Source organism: Octodon degus, unplaced genomic scaffold, assembly GCF_000260255.1.
Source record: "Octodon degus isolate 3935 unplaced genomic scaffold, OctDeg1.0 scaffold00252, whole genome shotgun sequence".
Taxonomy (NCBI): Eukaryota; Metazoa; Chordata; class Mammalia; order Rodentia; family Octodontidae; genus Octodon; species Octodon degus.
This window is the reverse complement of record NW_004524828.1, coordinates 1,730,470-1,739,526: the sequence shown is the minus strand read 5'-3', so window position 1 is coordinate 1,739,526 and position 9,057 is coordinate 1,730,470.

Here is a 9,057-nt window from a genome sequence, read left to right as displayed (position 1 = left end):
ATATGAGAAAAATACTTCATAAATAAAACTAAAAGTTAGCTGCAGGTTACTACAGATCCCAGAACCTCATACAAAAATAAACATAAAAGGAAAGACCAAGACTACTGTTGTGACTGATAATTTGAACTGAGTAACACACTATATTTATAGGACAGGGATTACCTGAATTTTGATGATGATACCAAAAGTTATAATCATTTATATTTCTCCTATTACTCATTGACTCATAATTATACATATGTGCTATTGTTATGGAGAATATGGCAAGCAAATGGTAAATACATTGCTTTTTTGAGTTTGAAATACTGGTTGCTAATGATCTAGAGATGAAAGGCTTTGGAGCCCAATTATAGTGTCTTTTCCTATCCAAATCTTTTATGCATGACTTTTTAAATAATAAACCATATTTTCATGTGTATTATACAATCATGAAGGGAATGTAAAATGAACAAGATATCATTCCCAAACTGCTTGTATATTTTATGAGATTATTCATTGGTTTTGAGTAGATTTGTTATATAGTCTTTGGGCATTCTTAAACTTACAGTTTAAAAGAGGAAATAAGTTAAACATTAAAAACAAAATAGGAAAATAGTACATTTTTAAAGGATCTCAGTTGGATAGCCAAGTTTTTACATCTTCCTCTTTTGACTCGACAAGACCAGAATCTCCAATATTTCAAACAAGCTATGCTATGTGATCAGAGCAACTGCAGGTATACCATATGAAACATCTTAAAGGAAGTCTGGTCAGAGGAAAACTTTCAATGCTGTTGATGCTCTTTGTACTCTTTAAAACTAGATCTCTGTTGCTAATATAATTTTTAAAGCACATGAAAAATTTATAGTCAGTAAAAATGTTCAAAACCAAAATATGTTTGTTATTACTGTCAATGGTTTCTCCTTTCTCTCAGTTTATAGAATATTATTTTATTGGTTAAAAGAGGGCATTTATTCCATGTGCTAATCTCTGAATTTCCTGTTTTGATAAAAGTTACTTTAAATGTGGCCAACTATTAATGGATCTTCAAATTATGAACAGGAAAAGCAAAATTGAAATGTTTATAATTTCCTTAAAATTTTGGAAAAAAATTCCTAATAGCGTATATTAGTTATGCAGAATATTGGGTTAATTTAGTGTATTCATGTATGCATATGATTGAATTTGAAAATATCCCTTCCTGCTTTATGCTCTCTTATCTCTTTCCCTCTTTCCTAGCCCTGTCCTTCTGTAATAGTCTTCATTATTTTCATGTCATCCATTTTTTTTCTTTTTTCCTTAGATTCTACTTTTGAGTGAAATTATTCAATATTTGTCTTTCTGAGTTTGGCTTAGTTTGCTTAACATGGTGATCTGTAGTTTTATCTATTTTCCCAAAAGTTATATGATTCTGTTCTTTTTTAAAAAAGATTTTTTTGTTTACTCCTAATAAGTAGACAACTAAATAAATCATCTCATTTAAAGAATGTTTTTCTTTTTCTTTTTTAACTTATGTATTTGGTGCAGCATCTCACTATACAGCTTGGAATCATAGTGATCCTCCTGTTTTCAGCCTCTCAGAGCAGGGGTTACAGGCGTGGGCCGTCATGTCTGTTCTCAATGGCTGGCTCTGCACACCTGGAGTCAGGGCCAGTGTGTCATGTGGTTCCAGGAATCAAATCCCAATCCCTGTGCTTGCCTAGACATGAGCTTACTCCACAGAGCTATCTTGGAAGAATGTTTTCAATCAACAGTCAAACCTTGTTTTCCTTTCTTAATAATTTTAAATTTAAAATTTTAAGATAACTTTTCATATTTTTAATTGTCTAAGACATCAAACAGCAGAAGATGATGGTTAAAGGTGATATATTCAGGAAATCAGAATACATTTTATTTGGTTGTGAAAACTCATGAAAGTTTTAAAGAAGTGTTAATAGCATTCTACAGCAAACCAAACAATTTGAGCTAGAGGTTGATTCTGAAGAATAAATAGAAAATGGTAGTTTTATAATCTCTCATATTTTTGGATAGTATGAAGTGCAGAAAACTATATACCATTCTTGGAAAATTGGAAACTCAACTTTAGGAACTTATAATAAAATCATAATATTTTTAAGTGTATTATTTCCTTATTAGTAGTTAATTTAAAATATGATAAAGATGTGTCAATTTAATTTTACCTGTGAACATTTGTTTCTTTACTGAGAATTTGAACTAAAATTTAGGAATCATAATTCTTCTTGTATATTAATAAACTTGTCAAGCTACTCTTTAAAAAATTATGAATAGGATTATCTGTACCACATCTTAAATAATATTTCAGATGACAAAATATATACTATGTTACTGGATGCAGGCTCTCATGAAAAAGACAACTTAAGGATGTTGATTATACTGTGTGGCATGGAATTTTAATATTCCAAGGTATCCACACATTCTTTATTCTGAAAGAAGCAATACATTTAATGTCTCAGTCTTTATCATTAGAGAGTCTTGAATGTAGCTAAAAAGTATCTGTGCCCAGATACACATTTAATATTACAAAGAAGTCTATTTCTGAAATAATTCTGATTTCATAAAAGTACCCACATGTAGAAATTCTGTGAATGGGCTTCCTTCACCCATTCAGGTCTGCATAAATGAGAGGAGGATGCTTCATCTATGGAAGAAACACCTCTGCTCATCTCTATCCAGAATTTGCTTGAGAAGAGAGAAGCATGACTTGGTTCAATGGAGAAATTTAGACACTAGAATATATCAGTTACACTATTTGAATAAATAAGCTTAACTCCATTATTTCCTAGGTTTTCTTATAAACATTTTACTAAGAAGTTGGCAAAAGTAATGTACCAACTTCCCCATTGATCAATCTTTCACTTCCCATAATTATAAACAAACATCCCAAAAAAGTTCAGACCCAAAAATGCTTATCTATAGCCAATTCCTTCCTGAACAGTGTTTTGAATAAAACTCTGGGTCATATATAATTGGATTCATAATTATTTCCATGTACATCTCTAAAATACCAAATCTTTTAAAAATTGTATTTATTTTTATTTTACAAAAATGTTTATAAATATGTGTAACAAATTTGAGAAATCATACTTCAATACATCGTCACATCTGAAATGTTTTAATTTCTTAATATCATTAAATTTCAGTGTGCAAAGTTACCTAATTATCCTATAATATTTTAAAGATTTTATGAAGCTATGTCCAAATTACCTTCACATATGGCAATTGTCTTATTTTTACTCGCTGCTGGGATAAATACCTGACACTCAAAATAAAGGAAAGAAAGGTTTATTTAGCTCACAGTTTGTGCAGGTTTCAATTCATGCTCTTCTGGTTCCAAGGCAAATGACAGCAGTTCATGGCAGCAGAAAACAATAAAGAGCAGAGGAGAAACAGCTGTGGCACCCATCGAGCCTCCTTCTTCCTTCTGTGCTGGCTGTGAAGACCAGCGCTCCATTGCAAGGATCAGAGCTCCTTCTCCAAAGACTGGGACTTCTCCAAGAAAGCAGGGTATGGCTGCCCGGAAGCCTTCCTCAACTCTTCTATATACGCTTTTTGTGCTGAGTCACTCTGGGGTGGCCCATGGGCCTAGGGTGGAACCAATCGCACCCCAGTGCCAGCGCAACAGCACACCAGGGTGGAACCAATCAAGCCCCAGTTTGGGCCCTGCCCTCCTACAGGGTAGAGCCCCCGATGCCTGGAACTGCTGGAGCTGATTCAGTCAAGTTGACACAATGTATCAGCTACCACAGCAATAGAATAATGTATTTGACAAGTCTTATTTAATTTTTAAAACCAATCTCTCCTTTTTATTCCTTTACCACTTACAAATTTATAGTCTAAGAAAACATATATGTAACCTGTCATTTTCCACTGTTGCAGTCAGTAGTTTGCAAATGAATAGATTTAATTCAGGACACATAAATTTATAGGAGTGTCTGATAATATTCATCCAAAAAAGTCAAATGGAGAAGAATGCAAGAGATTTGTATGTGCTCTACAGAGAAGAATCCCGCTGAAAGCCAGGATTCCACAGTGACATCTTATGCAAGTCCACACTAAGGATGTTCACCAGGAAGACCTCAAGGCCAGCAGTGAAATCTACAAAGTCTGAGCCATGAGAGTGAAGGATGTGTGCCAAAATCTGAAGAAATCTACACTGGATCCAGGAAGTGATGCTCAAATCAAAGACTAGAAATACTGGGAAGAGAACTACAGCATACCCTGATGATGGCTAGGTCCCAAGCTCTGCCAACTAGGAAACAGCCAGTTGGTACCTAGAAAACCTTTCCTGACAGAGCTTTTCCTGGAAAATAAGCAGCATGCAATCTTCTTCTGTTCTCTTTTATGTGCTCGGTGACAAACCTTAGGTGGGTCTTCCATGCCCAGAACCATGCTGACTTATTTCAGCTGGGGTTCCCCACTTAAATTAATCATTAGGTAATCTACCACATTGACTATAAATAAATTGTTGATTGCCTCCTCTGTGTATTATTTAAAATGTTTTCTTTCACCAATGCATAATAAAGTGTTAGGAAAGTGAAAATTAAATTTTGTAGGGTTTGTTTGGTGGAAGAATGGTTCATAAGTGAAGTTGTGGTGAGATTCCAATAGAAGCAGTGTAATACCTGGATATCCCTCTGCAATTGATCACTAACCTACAAGATAAAGTCCAAATGCTTTTATTATAAATGTAAAGTCTTTCACAAATTTTTCATTTTATGCCTTTTCACTGCCCTTCAAGAGTACTACAGATTACCCATGCTTAGAATTTGTTACAAAATATAACATTTAACGATAAATTTGTATTTTGTAACAAATTTTAGGGCTAAAGGTGTTTAATGGTCTTTTCTATAGTTATTTGTTAAAAAATACTTTACTTGAATATTTGCTTGGGAACAAAGTGTCAGTCATGTGAACAGAGAGGGAAGGAAGGGAGGAAGGCAGCAAGGAAGGAAGGAGGGAGAAAGGGAGGAAGGAAAAGAAGAAGGGAAAGAAAGAAGAAAAGAAGGAAAGAAGAAAGAAAGAAAGAAAGAAAGAAAGAAAGAAAGAAAGAAAGAAAGAAAGAAGGAAGGAAGGAAGGAAGGAAGGAAGGAAAGAAAGAAAGAAAGAAAGAAAAAGAAAGAAAGAAAGAAAGAGAAAGAAAGAAAGAAAGAGAAAGAAAGAAAGAGAAGAAAGAAAGATGAAAGAAAGAAATTGACAAATATGAAGGACCTGAATTGAACAGTCTGAGAAATTCTGCTATTAAGAATAATAGAATTTATTTGATCTGCATATATGACATAAAATATCATGAGATACATATTATTTATTTTTTTTGAAAGTTATGATGTATAAAGTCATTCATCTGTGTGGAGAAGTCAAATTGGGAAACAACACTTCACTTTATCTTTTTCCTTATAAACACATGGAAGGTATTAATGAAAATTGATGCTTTTATCTTTCAAAATTTGTGATTTAAAAGCAAGTTTTTAAAAGGATGGATAAGCAGAAACCTTGATGGTTGAGAGGAACTATCAATTTTTATTAAAAGATTCTTTTAATTATTTCCTCTGAAGCTTCTAATCACTGGGTTGTGAGACGCTAGATGCTGTGTAGAAATATAGTACCACTTGTAGTGAGCCTTTTTCATGATGAAGCTGTATTCAAGGAAGTGTTTCTCCAGACAGAGATCTTTGTTGCTAGATTCCTTATGTATATATGAGGACTCAATGCATACTGGAGACTGCCAGGAAATTCTGTAGTTTGTTCCACAAAAATCCTACAAAGGGGAGATGTCCCTTTGCTTTGGTATTCTTTCAGGTTAGTAATCTATGGACTAACCAAAAATATGCTCCATACCTTACTAAACTATCATTAAGAAGCATGGCAAAAAGTAGACTGATAAATAAAAGCACATCATACTTTCAAAAATAATTTGCAATGGTGATTTACAAAATAATTCCCTAAATACATGAATAGGCACTTGAAGTTTCATCTAATGAGAGGGTTGTGGATAATATTCCTTGGCCATACTGATATGTTTAATTTTCTGCTATTCCTTGTGTCAAGGTCTGGCCTCATTATATGAAAGCTATTCCTAGTGAATTGAAAAGAAGTTGCATAGATACCTTGCCATTATTAATCACTGCCTCTATTGTCAAAAGCTATTTGCAGATATTTTATCTCATTCTATTGAAAAATTATTCTGATGTATTTATACTTTGCTCTTATTTTGTACTATAATTTGGTACATGAAGATGGTTCTCTACAAATCAGAGAGCACTGAAAGTAATCATTTGTCCACACAAATTAGACTCTGATGTACTACTGTTCTCTAATGTCTCTTATGTTCATCTTTACATCACCAACCACTGTGGATTTTTTCAGATGTACAAAGAAAATTGCTGCTATTTAAAATAACATAGAGAGAGAGAATGATAGGCAATATCCTAACTACCTGAGCCCTTTACATTTCAGCAGCCTTGTTGCCAAGGAAACCACTTGGGACTTTAGGGAAATTTGTGGATATTTAAAATGGATTGTGCCTGTACATAGATAGTCACTTGCGCAGTTCACAGAGCAGAATAGAAAGCTGCTAGCTTTGCAATACTAAGCTTGGGATTTCAAAGACTAAAGCTAGCAAATAAGAAAATGCAAAGATTTACTTGCTTACATGGCAAAAATGTGCTATGTATATTATGAAACATTTAGGCCAACCATCCTGAAAGAGCAAACAGTGCAATACAACAGTGCAAAATTTTCATTTTTTTATGCACTTGTGACCATATACATCACCTTTTTAAATAATTATTACTAAGATCTTATTGAGTTTTTTTTTTAAGTTCCAAAAAGAAGCTGATGAATCCTTGTTGAAGCTTGGCTGAAAACTGACTGAATTCTATTTAAATGAGGACATGAAGCTCTACTCACAATACTGTGAGTGAAATGCACATATTTGAGAATAATGGAGATAGGCTGACATATCAGAAGTATTCAGTGAGTTTTCTGCTTCTGTGTGGTTATCTCTTTCTTAATTTTATTCCTTTGCAAATTTCTTTTGAAAATGGAATATTCTTAGTGCGACTACTGGCTACATAATAGAAAGCAGCTATAGAAATTGATTAACACATACTATTTTTGCATCTATTCAGAGTTAATTTTTGAACCTATAATTTAGTCTTGCTTTCCTTAGCCATGAAGGTTGACTTTTCTGTGTTTTCCATACATTTCCCCCATTGACAGTCATATTTACCCTGTATTTTGGAGTATACCCCCAGTTACTTCTAAATTTCAGAAAATCTGTACAAATATATGTAAAAGAATCTGAAAGCAGTGAGCTTGCACTCAGATGATATACATGTTTTGTCTTTGCACAACGATTTAACTTATGGATGGTAACATAGGAATTCCTCACTCCCATAGCACTAGACTATGAACACTGAAAATTCCTGAATTTCAAATTTAAAAATAAAGTGTGATAAAATTTATGTGAAGATAAAATTTTATGTAATAATAATCTAGGGACCCCCTGTCATAGAGGGTCAGTTGATGTCTGATAAAACATTATTCTTGTGATGTTCATGGTATTTTTACCTGAGATTAGCATTTTGCTTTTTTTTTTCCCTGTAGGACAGGGTCTATAGGGTCTCACTACGTAGATCAGACTTGTAGTGATTCTCTTGTTTTTAGACTCCCAAGTGCTGGGATTGCACGTGTGTACCACCCACACCCAGTCTCAATCCCCATCTCATCATGCCCTGGGAGCAGAGCCAGCATAGCAGGTTGGGGAATCGAAGCACTGGCCACTGTGCTCTGCCTAAACAGGCGCTTTAGTCTACTGAACTATCCAGTAGGCTTGAGACTAGCATTTTAACTGGTAACAGAGACTTAAAAAAGCAGATTGTCCTTTTCAGGGTACATGTGCTACATCTACTCCATTGAGGGAACAAAACAGTGAATATGAGAGTGTTCACTCACTCTTCTTAGCTCAGAGTTGGCACAGTGGCCTTCATTTTTTAGACTTTCTATTGGACTGGAACATAACTGTCAGCTGTGCAGTGTCTCCACCTAGCTGGCTTTAGATCCTGGATATGTGTTTCCAATGAAAAATAAATATTGATCTGAATATTACTTTCACATTCAAGCTGAAGACTCAGAAAGAACATGTGTGGTTTAGTTTTGCTGTTTCAAACTGCTAATATTATTTAAATGACACAAAAATTAGAGTAATGATGGACCAATATCGATCAGTGAAGCTAATGAAAGATATTTTGTGTCTGAAAGAAACATGGTATAATATCAGCCAGGTATTTTCTAGAAAGAGTTAAATTGAAAATTAAAATAAAGCTGCAACAAATAGTAAAAGGTCTCTGCTCTCTTCTGCCACCCCACATGACAGGGATTCTCTCTGCATCCTCAGGCTTTCCAAGTACAAGGACTGTGAGGTCAACTGGACTATGAGGAAAAAAAGCTGAACATGCACACTGACACTGGAGAAAAGGTGGTTATTGGTAGTTATCTCACCATAGACAAAAAGGAAAAAGTCACAGCATCTGTGTAATACAAAGAGTGCACATAATCATAAGAATTAATGAAGTACAGTGCCTTACAACTCAAGGAACAACCTACTTTAAAAATTAGCTTTAAAAAGGTCCACAGACTAAAGAAGATTTCAGAAAGTGTCAGCTTTGTATGTCAGTGAAAAGAGAAAGAAATGAGCACCATGAAACAAGAGATGAAAGATGAGAGGTTAAGACAACAGACTGAGATACAAAAGCAGCGAGGTGAGAGCCAGACAGAGGGCAGAGCGAGCTGAATGTGATAAGAGCAAATGAAAGGAAGCTGAAGATACAATAACTAATTTTAAAACTGCTTTGAAAGCAGTAAAGAAAAGAATTGTGTTAAAAAAAAAAAACAACTAAATCAGGGATACGAAGCCTGAATTTTTTAGTTTCTTAAATTTTCTATTATTCAGCAATAATAAATTTATCATAGATGGACTAATTTTTTTAAAAATCATAGATTAGCCAGAAAAATTGATGCAGCTTAAAGCAAAATTGATGCATCTTAAAAGAATCAAAT